Source organism: Falco punctatus (genome assembly GCF_963210335.1).
Source record: "Falco punctatus genome assembly, chromosome: 13".
Lineage (NCBI taxonomy): Eukaryota > Metazoa > Chordata > Aves > Falconiformes > Falconidae > Falco > Falco punctatus.
The window spans coordinates 426,238-443,251 of record NC_137593.1 but is presented as its reverse complement, the minus strand read 5'-3'; the positions used below and the strand labels follow the sequence as shown (position 1 = coordinate 443,251).

At 39.7% G+C, this 17,014-nt stretch overlaps 1 protein-coding gene across 1 annotated transcript in view; it reads right to left on the bottom strand.

Moving 5' to 3' along the window:
• Positions 1-17,014, bottom strand: part of LOC308072300 (uncharacterized protein) — a gene marked incomplete at its 5' end in the record, with an annotated part of 100,830 nt that continues 83,816 nt past the window's right edge. The window contains one exon of the mRNA XM_080408955.1: positions 1-15,036. The remainder of the gene's footprint in view (positions 15,037-17,014) is intronic.

Genomic DNA, 17,014 nt, shown 5'->3' with positions numbered 1-17,014 from the left:
ACCAGTGAAAAATAATTAGTATGTCCAACAACTGAGAACAAATGGAAACTGTAACACATACAGAAACACATTTAAAGTGCAAAAAGAAATTAATACATGTTACGAGATCTCACCAGTTTTTGCTAGCCCGATCCTGACCCCTTTCAAGGCAATGGCAAAACCCATTAAATGTCAGTGGGGGCTGTGTTTTACTTAACTGAGCTATGTTAAAATCCAAGATGCACATTTGTACTGATCAACAGACAGGTCTTTAGCGTAATACACTCTTCTCCTTGATGGGTACCTTTACTTCTATACTATCTTGTGCTGCACCTGATTGTGCTGTTTGACTAGAAGCAGTCTGGGGCAGGACCTTTCCTCTCTTTAGCATGACTTGTCAAAGACCCTCTAAAGAATTATGTAAATAATTTAGGGAAATTACAGCATTATATGGAACAGTTGCCTGAAGAGTGCTGGTTCACTAGGGGAGTCTGAGGTTAATAGACTAGTTATTGTCAATTACTTCTGGGCTGTATAAGCCCCTGTGTGGTTTTCATCTGTTTGATTTGGCTGTTCTCATTTACATAGTTACTCTTAGCCTTGTTGTCTGCTTTATTTCGAATAATTTGTGGTTTAGTGCCAGAAATAAGAAAAGGATAAGGAAAATCTGAGCTGCAGATCCAGTTTGGAATTGTAGTACATTCTTGATGCTGAAAAAAAAAAGTATGTATTTTGAAGGCATTATAAGGAAAGTACCATGTGTCGGCACTAGCAGTGAATTATTGCTGCAGGAACACCACTTTTAGGGAAGGCACAGAGCAGACCTAGGTTTGGTCTGTATTTTAAAGCCAGGAAATAAATCCTGGCTTTAGGATAAATAAGTCAGGTTGGTCTGGCTTTTCTTTTTCAGTTTGAAAATGAAAGATTGTAAACTTGATATTTAGTTAATACACTATATTGCAATGAAATTTAAACACACCAAAATTCTTCAATTTGATATATAAATAGATTACAGTATTTTCAGCATTCCAGCCATATGATCAAGTACAATCCAGATCAGGTTGCATTTTACCTAGTTAAAAAAGCAATGTGAATGGTTTCAGATATCTTATGTGGAGTTCAGCAGCATATTCTCTCATATATTTAAAAATGTCGAGTAAAGACTAATATCAATTGTGGAGAAAATCCACATTTCTTCAACAGACTTCTTATGTCTTAAATCTTTCTGTTTGACATGAGTGTATTTTAATGGGACATCTCAATAATTCATCGCTGGATTTCCTGGAATCTAAGTCACTTGTTTTCTTGAATAACTCTTCTTTGAACAGTAAGTAATCACGTTACTTTGTGCATGAACAATTATTCAGGTTTTCTTACCAGCTATATCAATTATTTCTCAGTGTTAAAAACATGAGTAATGGCAGGGCATTCATTGTTTCAATTAACACTGGATGTCGTCTAAGCAAAAAGGGAATGTACACAAATTTCAGATAGCTAGTCATACCTTAAATAACCTGTGGCATGACTTGATCTATGGTTATAGATCAGCTTGCACTGCTGAGCTCCTAACATGCAGGTCTCATGTAATACTTGTAGGATAGGAGTAAGAGGAAGTGCAGCATAAAAAAATCATCTATTTCTAAGATGAGAGAGCAGCTACAGAGTAGACATTAAAGCAAATGCAACTCTATAATATTTAGATGGCCTATTTAAATAGATTTTCCAGGGAGTCCTGATTGTTTGGAATGGTGATGTCTGTGCTCTCCAGCTAGCTGAGACAACATTCATTTGGTTCAAGTATGTAAGATACTCGGGTTCAAAGGTGAACCAGTATCTCTGCCCCTCACATTTCACTTCAACACATGCAGTGCCTTTTCTTCCCCTTTTTACTGGTTAAGCATGCATTCAAGATCAAAGATTAGAGCTAGCTAAATAAAGGTGTGTGGGAGCTTCTACATATTTAGGTTCTGAGTAATTTTTGACAGATCTATTGCTACCATATCACGTGGGATACAGATTAGCCAAAACTGGTTCCCTGGCCTGTTTTTGCATAAACATGCTGCATAAAACTTACATTCTGCAATAGCTGCAACTTTGCTACAAAAGCACAAATACTGGTTTTGTAGTGGATAGTGGATTGATAGATAATCTGGGTCCAAATGGAAGCTGTATACAAAATACATAGAAAAAGTAGTACTTCTGTGGCGAATTCCTGCTTTTCTCATCAGACTGTACAGGCACTATAAAAGCCTGTAACTTTGCACATACTGAAATGCTTGTGCTGTCAGACACAAAAATGGTGTGGCAAATATAAACCTGAATTCTGTTTACATAAGTCTCAGGTTTTCTGCTGTTAATTTTGTTTTTAAAGTTAGGTAAGTAGTTCCACTGAAATAGAATTGTCAGTGAAATGGAGAAATTACTCAGCAAACCCAAAAGTGTTAGAAGTAGAGAAGCAATAGTTATGTATGATGATCTGCATTTTGTATTATTATTTTATAATGGAACACTTCCATTATAAAATTGGTTAAAAGAACAGGCACAATTTGTTGTCCTTCATCATTAATGCTGAAGAAGTGATCTCAGTATATATATCCATGTGTACAAATTCAAAACACTTTCAGAGATCTGTCTTGGGAAAATGAGAAAACAGAACATTTGCGGAAATGACTATTCTGAAGCTTGTCGGAGTAAAAGGATGGAAGCGGTACAAAATTACTTCTGGGTTAAATGAAAAATATCACAATACTTTAAAAAAATCACAACTAGGACTTCCATAATAATTACCTCTTTTGTGGCAAGCCCTAACAGATTCTGCATTAGGAGTTTCATCAGTGGAATTGTCCTGAAGGTGTTAAATAGTATGGAAACTCATTAGTAATACATTGCAAAAGCAGTGATATACTTTCATTTGAAGGATGATTCTTTTTTCTGAGTTGCACTACAAATAAGTCATTCCGTATAGATAAAAATTAGCTTGTGAATTTTTCAAGTTAAGACCATAGAGTATTTTTCTTCAGGGGCTTGCATTCTGTTAAAACATCTGAAAATCATTAAAGGCTATCGATACAAAGTGGTCTCCAAGAAGAGGAGCTGTAGTCTCTGCAGGGAGTAGTCAGGACTCAGTGACTCCTTCTTACAGAAAGAGAGGGGTGGTGGCTGGTTTTTTTTCAACCACAGTCACACTCTTGCTGATGTCTGAATAAATTTGACAGCATCCGAAGTGAACTAGTAGATGGGTTGCACAATGATAGCATTGCTCTGCAGCAAACATGACATCAGAGCAGTGAAATTTAAGTATGGAAGGATATACATGCATATATCTATATGATTGATATATATATGTATAGATATGATATAGATATATATGCAGTAGGTACAAAACAGAAACAGCAGTTAGGTCCTGGGCTTTACCCCAAGGGAAGTCTTGTGGTAGCGTTACTGTTAGTGGTGCTGACCTGTGCAATTCACACCCAGACACCCAAGTCCCGTCTCCCAGTACTGCAGCTGACCAAATGCCCTTGCAATGTCAGAAAAAGTAAAGAAAGCAGCAGTATCAGAAACAGGAGGTTAGTGTAACTGGCATGGATCCAGCACTCCGTGTGTTGTTCTTACGCAAACAGCAAGGCTTCTTGAATGTACAGGTCCGGGTAAGTTGCACTTGAGGGGCTTGGGGAGTCTTCCCATTCTTGACACACCTACCCTGCTGTTACTGCCACTGCTGTTGTTCCTAATGCTGTGTAAATGCAGTAAAAACCCCTATTTCTATTACCTGTTGCCATTCCTAAAATCGTAGCTGTGAATCTCAACTCAACTGGAAGGTCACAGAGAGAGCTTGAAACAAGCTCTTATCAGGACCTCAGTCAAAGGGTGGGCAGAAAAGCACTGTCTTGTACAGCACTGTCAAGTATCCCATAAGGAAACAGTTTTTCACCTTTATACTACCACAACTAGTCCCCTAATTTAGTACTCTCTCTGCTTCCCCACCCATTAGCACATACAGTAGTTCTAAAACAGATTTCTGTATAAAGTGCTAGCTGGAAAACCAGTAACTGGCTGTCTCCTGTAGCTGGTGTCAACAAGACATGAGTCCATTTTACACTGGCTTTAGTGATCATCAGCAAGTACATTATACAAGAGAATGGAGACAATTTTTGTCAGAAATAAATATTTGTTCCCCACTGATGAGAGGAATCCTAATACAAAAACCATGAACTCACCTTCAGAGCTTGTTAGTGTCAGACCATGCTGTTCTATTGCAAAAAGGCAGCCATTTGCTTTTCATTTACTCTAACAAGTAACTACTGTTTCCCCTTCTGCTTAACAAGGCTTTATTTAATCATGCAGTGAGTCTCACGTACAGCTGTTAATTCTACATCCTATTTATATCAATGGCATTTACCTTATGTTAATGGTTGCAGAAAGTAAATAGTAATGTGCTGAGGACATGCAAAACAAAATATGGTTTCTGGCTTGCTAAATATTCATCACTGAGCATATTTTTCCGCAGCGGTTGCCTTGCTGTAATAAATAAAGTCAAGGGCTAGGCCATTTTATTATTAACCATTCTATATTGACATGTAAGAAAATTAATTGCTGTCCTTTTCAAAAGAGGAAGCTGCTGTTTTGCTGTAGCATGACATACAAAGCCATAAAAACCAAACAAATTTTGCTTAGAAAAAACAAATACATTTATTGATATATTATACCAAAAAATATTGATATATTATACCAAGAAAAGGTAGTTCTGGGATATCATAAAGTGCAGTTCTTATATGGTTGTTTAGTTAGTGATGGAATTAGAAGCAACATTATTACTTCCTTATTAGTGGATAAATGTACTGAACAGTGCAAGTATGTGGAACGAAGTCTTGAAGTTGTATGGCTCTCCACTAAAAATGCGCAGAGTTGGGTGACAAATTAATACTAGCAGGCATACATGAAATGCAGGCATCAAGCTTGAAATCCTTGTCCAAGCAGAACTCCCATAAAAATCCACTTTGAAAATAGGTGTCAGCAACCATTTAGCAAGTTTTAGCAATGTCTGTTAACATAAAGAAGCAGTTTCTAAACGCATTGCACCCTGTGGTGCGTAGTTTCATGTAAAATGCTAGTTAAGTGCAGGCACTGCTGATGATTTAACTTAAACCTGAACTGGCGACAAAGCCTGTGGAATTCTCAAGAAGTTTTTAATTGGATTTGAAAATGAGATGAATACATAACCAGAGCTTTCAAACATAACATATGTAATAACAGTTGCTGGAACTGCAGTGAAGGTAATGGATTTGTACTGCCTTTCCCACACTATGGCATTGTGCTATGGTTTGGTTTTGGCAGGAGATGACAAAGAGATTCAATATCATTCTGAATGCTGCCTGAAAGTTTCAGGCATTAAATTGTTATGACTGGTTCTTTTAATACTCTTCCAAATACTAAAAAAGTGTCTGATGCGTTTATATTAAAACCAAACATGGTTTGGAAAAATAGTAGAAATTATAGAGGTGAATCCCTCTCTAACTGAAGTAAACCGCAAGATCTTCTTTTACTTCCACATTCTGGTCACAAACCTGTAAAGATAATATGCATTCATTTGAGAATGGGCCACTCTAATAAAATGAGATACTTGGCAATTATTATGCAACATATTATTCAATATCTCCAAGGAGATTTGGCTGTGAAAATATATGGACTATTCCTCTCTGAAATAGTAAATCTTACACTTGTCTGTTCAACCCCCCCCCCTCCCCTTTTTTTTTTTCACCTTTTCTTCTTTCCTCTTTAGAGACAGTAACAATTTAAACTCATGCAAGTGTGGTTCCCATAAGAATGGCTATAAAATGCTTTTGGAGTTACTCTACCACTTGAATTAACCCTATTCTAGGTCAGCACAAATTTGACCTGTATTTTTCATTTGCTTTCTTTTTCAGTTTTAACATAATGTTTGAAAATGAAAAAAAAAAAAATAATCTGCTCTACTTAAGCACTAGACAAGGTTTGATTACAAAATACCATGAGCGACGCAGATTTCCCTCCTTGGACAACAGTACTTGTTTGTACTGGCTGATACTCATGTTCTACAGAAAACACACTTCAACAGCACATAGTAATGCACGTTATGACTAATTCAGCTTATAAGCAGTGCTATTGTGGTCTCTAGTATAGGAGGTCTTAGCTTTTTTTCAGCATTGTCACACACAATTTGTAGATGATACAGTCATACAAAGAGAAGATCAGCTGAAGGAAAAGAGAAAAGTTTTTTCTGATTTTCCTAGTCTTTCAGCATTAACACCTTTAGTTTGCATTATGACAACTGTATAAAAGCCATTCAGTTTCTTACTTTTTCCCCCTCAGTGAGGCATTCAGAAGATTACTAACTTACTATGAATCAGGCACTGTCTAGATCAAAGACCCCCCTGTTTTTTTTAAGTTTTAGGACATTTCTCCACCTAATGATCTTGGAGCTGATTTTTGTTTTCTTCTCATCTGGTGCCAGTAACAAAGGGCAGAGATGATAAGTGAGATCAATATTGTTCTCTGTTACAGAATTGCAGGTTGCACAATGCTATACAGTGGATCAAACAAAATTCTTAAAGAAGGTCTGCAGTGGTCCCCCAGATCTCAAACACCTCGACGGGAAAGTATGCCTGCAAGTTGCATGGCTCTCACCCAATAGTCCTTACTATTTAGATACGCTCATTGAATGCCGGTATGTGTAAACCAATGCAATACAAGCTCAGCACAAGATGTGAACTATAAATGGAAGTTTTCATTGAATTAACCCTATTCTAGGTCAGCACAAATTTGACCTGTATTTTTCATGATGTGAATTTTCAGTGAAGGAAGGGATGTAGGTTATGAGAAAACATTACTGTCAGAGTGTGGGTGGCCCTTGTGCTGTTTCAGCATGGGGGGGTCTCATTGCCAGCAATGACATGGAGATGACAGGCATGCTCCTGCTCTCTTCTACCCTGGCTGAGGGTGACTATGGCAAGCAGTTCCCTTCAGTGAAGGAAACACAGGGTGTAATTCTTGGTCTCATTGGCTATATTGTGCTTCAGTGAATGAGAGTTTTTTTCCCAGGGTGATGCTAGGGGTTACTCTGTCCAGTCATACTCTGCTCTGGTTGGAAGACTGTCTTATCATCAAGGTCTTGACGAGTACACAGAGGTCAGAATGAACAGGAGGAGACAAAGATGAAGTGGGAGTATGATGATGAAATACGGAACAACAGTGCAGTGAAACTGTATTTTTATTCTATGTAGACCAATATCACAGTTAACCTGTGTGAACAGATCAGTATTTACTCTTGTGGTAAAAGACCTTTCTAATGGTAAGTAAATATATAGTACGATAGATTTAGCCTGTGGTAAAGTTCCTGGTGAGCTCTGTAAGAATGTGAAGGTTAAGTGATACCAAAGTACACACAAGTAGCAGAAAGGGGGTTCACATCTATTTTGAAGTTAAAATTTGCATGCAGGCATGCTGTTCTGATTAGCATGACAGTATACACATAATAATGTATTTGAAATTACTCTGTTCAAGAATGCGGACATATTCAAATTTCTTGGTCAGTAGCTCGATACCTAAGAAAATACCCACTTTTCTTCCAGTGTACTTCACAGAACCAGGCCACCAGCACCATCATCATACAGCCAACTGTTAAAAGAAATATGCCCTATCTTCTGTATCAGGTACAGTCTGTTTCTTTAGTGCTGCTTCGGTATGCAGAGACATTTCAGCCTCTGTTGAAATGTAATTAAACAGGTGGATTTCAGGGGAATTTCCTGGAAGTTCTACAAGGCTTACAAATAGTATCTCCCAATTTTTTCAGTTAATAAAACTGAAACTTGAATTGTAAATGATTCACTCAAAGCTGCAGACCAAGTTAGTGCCCGAAGTAAAATTAGTATCTAGGATTTGTTGATCTCCTGCCTACTCCTGTGAACACTAAACAGTGCATTGTGTAAACTGTCTTGATCATGTATGTGCATTGTATAATACATGTTGCAGTAGTCTGTTCTTTCTGCAGTTGCATTTTTGCAGAGGCATTGACACCATGCAGCATTATGGGGGGGAAAGTGATTTTGAGTGTTAAATTACTAAAGGATTTTTGAGTCTATACTTCTTTGTGTGTTCTCAGACAACAAGGGAAATGAGATTCTGCTTGTAACAGAGGTGATGCAGAGCAGAAACTTGGAAAGCTGGAGATGAAGTTGTGCAAGGGGAAGGGAGATGCTTTCAGTTCTCTCCCACATTGTCCACTTGTATCTTTCCCTATTGCACTTGCTTTCTCATTCCTGTTCTACCCTTTGCGTGTGTGGCAGCAGGAGAAAATTTGCTAGGTTCATGGTGAAGAAGTCTACGTGGACAGTTGGTGCTGCTGACTTCCACAGAGCTGCAGTGGCTTCCCAGAGCTGGCGGTCTAGTGCTTGGTCATGAGTCTCGAGCACAGCGCTTTGAGAACTGCAAGCCCATGTCTTTGGTCTTCCTAGCAGATTGCTAGAGGTTTTACATAAGAACGTACATTTGGGTCATGTCAGCATAACTGAAAGCAGCAGTTAGATCTGGGTTAGAACTAGATGATCTTTAAGGCCCCTTTCAACCCAAACCATTCTGTGATTTTTGCCTTGGCCAGTATTCGAAAAAGACAAGCCATGAGACATGAAATAAAGTCAGTAACAGGAACCTGACAGGGACCTGCGTTATGCACAAAGAAACCCCAAGTGACAAGTTTGTGTGACTTTACCCTGTAGAATCTGTAACGTCTATTACTTCCTTCCATGACTCATACTCAGCTGCAAGCAGATAGGAACCCCGTAACCCTGTTTTTGCTTTGTAAATCATTAGACTTAATACCTTTCAGCCTCGTCCTGCTGAAATACTAAAATGGAAACCCACACCCTCACAGTCCCCGCTGGCTCTCCTTCTAGCCTGGATGAATTCCTCTCATCAGTAGTTACTGGCACTAACCCACTCAACTGTAAAAGAAAAAGTTTTATGACAGAGTGCTTATGGTAGATCATGAGTGCAGGACAATCCTTCTTCCTTCATTTTGAACTTATATTTAAAGGAAATAACACATGGTAAATTAAGTCGTTTCGGGGATCCACAAATACGTAGCAGAAAAAGCTGAGAAACATACAGCACAGTAACATTCTGGTCTGTAAGAAATCTATCTAGACACTATGCTAATTCAAAGAATAACAAAAAGTTGTAATGATTGAAGTGATCAGAATCTGATACCACATCTGGGTGGGTGCAGGGGGCAGAGATGAGCATTCTACAGGTTTTCCCAGGCACAGAACCTGAATTACAAGCTCACATCACAGCTCTGATAATGAGTAAACTTGAAAGCACTTGTCCGTGGTCTCTTCCATGCTGTGTTGCGAAGAAAAATTATCAGAATTATCTTGGAAGGCATGGAAATTAAAGATGTGTTAGAGTTTTATGAGCTTATTTTCACAGGCTATAAAACAAAAAGAAAAGAGTAATTCAGAAATCACTTTCCTAATAAATTTCATGAGTAAAAAATTAAAGTTTTTTAAAAATTTACAATAGTGCATTGCATAGGTGCTTAGAAGAAAACAATAGAGACAAAGATATTTGATGTCAACTTGGCTTCCGAATTCACTAAACATAATGCAAGACAAACCTTAATTGTGCTGGTATCTATCTGGAAGAATTGCACTATCAAGTGGAAGTAATACAAAAATTGTGTAGAATCTGACTGTAAAAATTGACTTCTGGTAACACAAATGACCTGACAAGTACACAGTGGATATCCATGAGAATTATTGGATTATTGAATTTTGCTTCAATTTCCTACATTTACATTTTCCACCACAGCTTTTTTAACCATATGCCAACTGCCCACCAAAGATTTGATTACCCACCCCAAAAAAGGCCCAAGAAAGGAAACCTCATAAAACTATTGTGGCTGTGTATATTCTTATTTTATTCTCCTCAGTGGCATCCTGAAGCTTTAAAGGACTATGAGAACCCACACTTCTGTATGTGAAATCACCTCTGCATAAATATGATCCTTGTCTTGAATCTGTATCTTTTTGAGAATCTGAATTTCAGCTCCTAAGAAGCCATGATAAATAACAACAGTCCTTACTCAAGCAAAGTCACCCTTGAAACAAGGCATCGTCTTTGTGCTTAAGGGTTCCCATTGCAATAAGCCACAATTTAAACCATTACCACTGGAAAAAATGCGCAGAGCTGCCACTCAGAAATATTGAGGCTGGAACCATGGCTGTTATGAAATTCAACAAGGACAAATGCAAAATCCTGTACCTGGAAGGGAAGAAGCCTGTCAACGGTGCAGGCTGGGGACCAACTGCCTCGCAAGAAGCTCTGCTGGAAGGCCCTGGGGTCCTGTGGGAGCAGGCTGGAAGCGAGCCCCCAGCATGCCCTGGCAGCAAGGCACTGTGCCCCTAGAACAGAAAGCTTGCTCACTCCAGGGAGGTTCATGCTACATTCTCACTGTTGTCAGCAGACAGGGTAGCCTTTTCTCAGCAAATCTCAACCAAGGGCCTTACTTTGTGCCACTGCAGTCAGCCAATTTTTTCCCATTTCTGATGTCCCTAGACACAAATCAGAAAAATAATACCAGGCATTGCTCCGTCTGTGGGGGCTGTGGTGGTGGCAAGAGCAACAGTGGCGATGGTAAAAATCACATAGAACAAACTGGAGTCTGTGGCTTCTCATAGGTCTGTAGCCAGAGAAATGCCTTGTATTGCAGCTGTGTTGGCTGTCTGCTACCCTCCTGTGAGGGTCAAGAACTGCAAAAACCTGTCACAGCAGTGTCACCGCAGGCCTTAATGCTGGGTTGGTCTCATGGTTCTTCAGGAGGATGGAGTGAGGGAATGGAGAGGTAGACCTGTGAGAGGAACTATACGGTGAAACTGTGCACATCGTGGGTGTTTTCAGCTGCTGAAGTCCCCTTTTTAGTCGTAACAGAGTTTCTGAGGGGGAGAAAAAAAATCCAAACAAACCCCAAAAACGTGAAAAGGGAAGATTTAACACCTAGTCCTTTGATGCCCTAGTCTGTTGAAACATGGTGAATGGCAATAAGAAGTGGATTTGGCATCCTTGTGCAGTGGATTACAAATGGCATGCAGAATAAGGAAATGTGTTCTAATCCTTGTATGGATGATAACTCATTCAATGATATCAAGTGAATTTCTTCACCTCATTACATCACAGTTACTCCATTTTCGAAACAAAGTTGATGAATATCCAGCATTAATCCTATTGAGATCTGCAGTTATAAAATAACAACAGCATGTGCAAGTTCAGGATGACAAATGATCCACATGTAGTTTTGTGATCCTGGCCTATGGCAAAAGCTGTATATTGCCATGACAGTTTATTCAATAGCCTGTAGCGGTCACTAAGTAAGCAATGTAGATGATGAAATAACTAATACTCAGAATTAAAAACTGTGAAAAGATTTATCAAGTTCACCATAAAGCTTCTCTAAAGACTTCCTCAATGTCGTGTTTGGAAAGCGTTTTAAATTCATCACCATCATCATTATTTTTATGTTGCTAATTCCCAGAGCCCTACTGAAGTTTTATGCATTGAAAAGAATAACAGCATTATTGAAGTAGGTCTTCAGAATTGACTTCATGTTTTTGTTACTCAATATGTATCGTAATTTTGTGGGTGTTAGGGTCTGGCCATAAATACAAAAAACTGATTATCATGTGTTCATCACTTATCTAGGTACTATCTAGCTTAGCTTTTCACTAGTACTTGCAAAAAATTATTCCAGAAAAGCTTTTTCTCATCACACAAGAATGTTCATGAATAGGGCTTATTCATAGGAGCAAGATTTACAGGGCTGGGCCCAAAGGTAGCAAATACATTGAAGTTTCATAGCATTTGAAAAAAAAAAGAAGAAGGAAACTTTGTATTTGAGCATGAATAATAGGTCCAGAACATATAATCAGTGGTAGTCTCTATGAAGACAATCCTTTTCCAATGAAACAGGATCTAAATGGGTGTCAGAGGTATCTTCACCATTCACTAACATTAACTTCAACTTCTGTGCGTGGTGTGCTTAAGGAGGGACCAATGTTTTTGTATTAAATTGGAGGAGAATGGATGCATTCCTGTTTCTAGGATAAGACCATCCAGGCCTTTAAGATATCAGCCCTGTGGCTTTTTATTCCAGTGAACAGGACAACTCAGTCCTGACAGTGCCAGTGTTACAGCCCCTCTCGTCTGTTGCCTACCCTTGTCCCCGACAGACCCGTGTGTATGGTGGCCTTACAGAGTGATTGCAAGCAGAAAAAATTCTCCATCATCTGTTACAGTGTGGCTGTCCATACAGGCACAGAGAGCAGCATCTGCTGCCGGGGACAAGCTCTGTGCCAGCACCAGCTTGCCAGTCTGCTGCCCGTCAGAGCTGGATATACCCTGGCCAGACTCAGAGGTAGGTGCAGGGCTTTTTCCACTCTAGACAGATTATGTGGCAGCAAGCTCACTTACAGAGAGCAAAGGTGTGCAAGATGGAGTCTGGTCTGTTGGATATTGCCAAAGTGAATAAAATTCAAAGGCCTTATTTAAAATTTAAACTTAAAGTTTAAAAAATTTACAAAATTTAAAATGCTTTACCCATACCAGTTCAGAGCAATTCCCACCCTTAATGTAAACCTCTGCATGAAACAATGTTTCCTTAACCCGGGACATGCCTTTATAACCACAACTTTGTTTCACACACATATGTATGCCTCTAAAATTGTCTAGTTCTGTCTAAGAAACATAGGAAACATATCAGAATGATACTCATTTTGGGGACATGTACTTAGCTGTTACCTTGGACCAGAACAAATCTATAAGCTTTAGGCATATGTAGTATAGCTTTCATCCAAAGCTTAATTTTATTTTGAATCCTGGTGATGAATTTACTGTACTGATTTCAAAGTCATAGGGCATGTTAGCTGGATGGCTCAAATTTCTTTGGAAAGGGGATTGTATATTTTTAAGGATAACAGTAATATTCAGAGTGACATCAGTAAGGGGTATAAAAATAATCAAAAGAGTTTAGTTAAAGAATTAATACATTACCACATAGGATAACAAATGAGGAGCGGAAAAGTAGGATTCCTCTGTGGAGGTTTCACATAGCTGCCTCCCTCTATCCTGCTTTCCTCTCTCTTACTGATCATTAGGGCTGGACACTAGATCATATAGATCACTTTAAAGTGGTAGACTTGGTATTTGGGCAAACACCAAGCAAATGTGGCCGCTAAGATCTTGTAGTCCTTCACAAATACGGTATGGTTTTACTAAGGACTATGAATGACTATGGTAAAAATATAGTAAAGACCAGGCATATATGGTTTATTGGAGATATATACTGTGAGCTCAGCTGTTTCATGCTGTGGGAGGACCAGTGTGCTTGTTCTCTGCTACTTTCTTACCTGGAGATTGCTTCTGCATGTTTCTTCTTTCCAGTTTGTTCTTCCAAGCAGTGCAGACAAGCCCTCAGTTCCATCCTCCCAGAGCACGAACAATGTGTCGTCACATCTTGCGGTGACTTTGTAATGTGGAGAAACTGGCACGGTGATGAGATCACGCTTGTTCTGTTTTCTGACCTGAAGGAATGTAAACCCACTGACCTCATATATGTGCAGAGGCTGGCAGATGCTTTTATCCACACCACTTTGTAATTCAACATTACACTTAGCCCTTACACTGTGTCATGCAGTACAGAAATTAAGTGCAAGCGGTCTTACAAGATGCTGCCATTGCATCAAGAGTAAAAGCAAGCTCCTTGGGTAGGCTGACCCTGACATAAGGTGGCCCAAAGGTGGCTCAGAGTCCCTCATTCCCTGGGCAGGCCCCTGAGAAAGAACCAAGAAGAGAAAACTTGGCTACTGCATTAGTTACTGCAGAGGACACCTCAGAGGAAAAAGTGTGATGGGCAGTGGAGACTCTAGAGACTGCCACCTAAATGCAGGTGAGCTGTGGGAAGATCCTCTGGAACGTCCAAGACACCAGCTACCTGCCCCCCTAGCTGCCTCCGTGCAGCCATGTGAGCTCCAGTATGAATGTGCCGTGTGAATGCCCTTTGGAACACATTCACTCCTGGTGTGACTTCCTCGTGGAGGTCTGCAGGCAACAACTTCATGAGTGTGCAAACTGAATGTTCAGTCTTACCTGAAACCAGCCTTCTCCCTGCTCTACTGCAGCTCAGGTTGGCCCCAGAGGCAAATCTGTGGCACCCCAGTTGAACAGAGGTTACCCCTGATGAAGATGATACAGCCTTTGTTCTGTTTGGGCAGGGAATAGGTTCTGAAGAGGATCCACCTCTGAGCAATGCATGGGAGGCACGAGCCATCCACACATAATAATTGCTATCGCAATCTAGAAAAGTGAAAAGCTGGTATCAACCTCTAACTATACATCCTTGTCTTCTCCTGTAGAACTGGGTGCTCGGGCAGCATAAACTGGATGTAAAAGGTAGAATTTACATGACTTTAGCTTGCCTAACTCTAGTTGCCTTCAGCATACGCAGTTGAGGGAAGGGTGCTGAGGTTCCTAGTGTGCTCAAAGGATACCTTCAATAGCATTTAGCACAGGGGCATTTAGGCATAGTCTCCTTGATGGTGATCACTTACACTATATGAGAAGGTTGCAATCTCTGAGTAATCCTACTAATTAATATAATTGATTATATTAATTCTGATGTGCAGAGAGAGCTTCCATCCAGAACGTGCCAGAGAGAGGTACCTGCTACTGGTACACAGAGGATGTCCCAGGATCGGACAAAGCAGGGGAGGCACATGGGAGAGTCAGTTTTGTTGCACTACCTTCTGCACGAGTGAACAGTGGTGAAGTGCCACTTGTCTGAGCTGATCTTGCAGAAGGGCTGTGTGCTCCCAGCTGGAGCTCGGCTTGGGTGGAACAGTCTGTCTCAGCATGGGTTGCTACAGCTTGATGATGGTGTGGCCACCAAACACTCATTTGCAGTTGAAACAATCTCTTATTCCGGATTTTCTTTAATTCAGTTTCCTTCCTCCAGTGAGGCTGGGTGAAAAGCTTTACAAGCAAATGAACAGAATTATAATATGCACAGGTTGTGCTTAAATAGAAATTATTTATTAGTATTACTTCAGCTACAATAAATAAAATAATCTCTTGCAGAAAAATAAAATCTATAAAATTACTATGGTGTAGCTACAGGCAAGGAAAAGATGTTTCTCCTCCAGCAATAGAGCTTTTGTATTTCAGTAAGAATCTAGTTATGAACCCAGTTCAGTCCCTGATGACTAGAGAAGTCTGGGGAGCAGAGAAGAGCAGAGATAATTAAGGAAAAGCTCTGATGAGGATAATTTAGAAAGTAAGCAGCATAATAGAAGACCTGTCCGTTACAACTACAGGTTATTATCCCAAAACAATCTCTCAACCCAAACAATTTTGTTTTCCAGTGCCTTTGAAACAATGAGAAAACATTGTAAGATCTATCCATTTGCACACTATGGATTCATGAAAGATACTTCTGAATCCTTACAGCATATGTTTGCGCTATGCTACAAATTATCTAGCTTTACTTTGATTTCAGAAGCTGTAACAAGATGGCTCATGGTTCAAATCTGTATTAGGCTGCAATAGCAAGAGAAGACGAACAACTGTTCTTGCATTTGACATTTCAAGTGCTTTTTAGCAATGTTGAATATCCAGACAAACCAACATTACTGTGAAAGCCACTGTGGAAAATTATCAATGATAATACGGCCAGAGACAATTACAAACATGTAAAATAAACAAAACTGGCATTTTCTAAATATGTCTCTAAGGTGCGATCCTTTGCTCTGCATCACATGCATTTCAAAGGATTCATAGATGTGCCACAAAGAGTCAATTTGTATATATAGCAAAATTAAAAAGTAGGTCACAGTTACATGCAAAAATAACACTTCTCCTTTAAGAATGAATAGCTAAGAGTCATTACACCATGTCGTATGTCCACAGGAGAAGAGTTACGGACTTCAGTGAGGATAGCTGTGGGAGCAGAGGGGTGTGAAATCAGGTCCAATTTTTGTTTGCTTATTCTAGCATAGATCCTCCTTAGAAAAGCAAGAAAAAGGCTCTTTATTCCTGCAAAACTTGTGGTGTTATCCTCTGTAACCTTCATGAGGGTGGGGAGTTAATACCAGAACCTTTGTGCAGCTGCTCCCAGGCTGGCTGCCTGGGGCCGCTCTCCCAAGGAGTTGAGCAAACCTGGGCACCCCTTAAGGCAGCACTGAGTTACACTGTTTCCCCCCAAAATGCAAAGGGCTATTACTGTGGGAGTAAGTTCTCTTTCTTAGAAAGAGAGGCATGGATTTAGGGGGGGAAATTAAATGGTTTGGTCATGTTCCCACTGATGCTGCTTGAAATGGTAAGACTGAATTATCTAGGGAGTATGGCAAAAGTCTGACATAATCTGGCAGTTTTAATTAATAGCCTCTATTCAGCTGTCAGAACCCAGTGGGTCTACTGACAAGACAGACAGATGTCTTATCAGCCTCTACTAACATCCTGTGTAGATGCCTTTTAGGTAGTAGAATACATGCTTAAAACCGTATCCTGAAGTCTTTCACAGATGCCGATTTGTATCTCAGTTACAGATTTCCTTGAATGAGACACTCAATTTAAGTCCCTGAAACAAGTAAAACCTGACACAAACATGATTAATTATTGAACAAAAAGGTATCATCATGACCATCTGTGAGGAAAAAGAAGGGGGGAGCGTCACCACTGGAAGTAAGAAATTCACAGTTGTAAGGTCTCATAATGCATTTGCTGTTTAGGTTTTGTTTTACTTAGCCAGATCAGTAATAGATTTTGGAATTGCTAAAATGACTGCTTAATATGGTTTTGGGTGCTGTTAATCAGTTTTGCAGTGAAAGAGATTTCCACAGAAGAAAAATGTGGAATCCCAGACTCTCATATTGCAGAGACAATGTCTTCAGCCTCATATAGTGCCAGACCTGGTCATCTGCTAGGGAATGTCACTGAAATGCCTGCAGCTGCC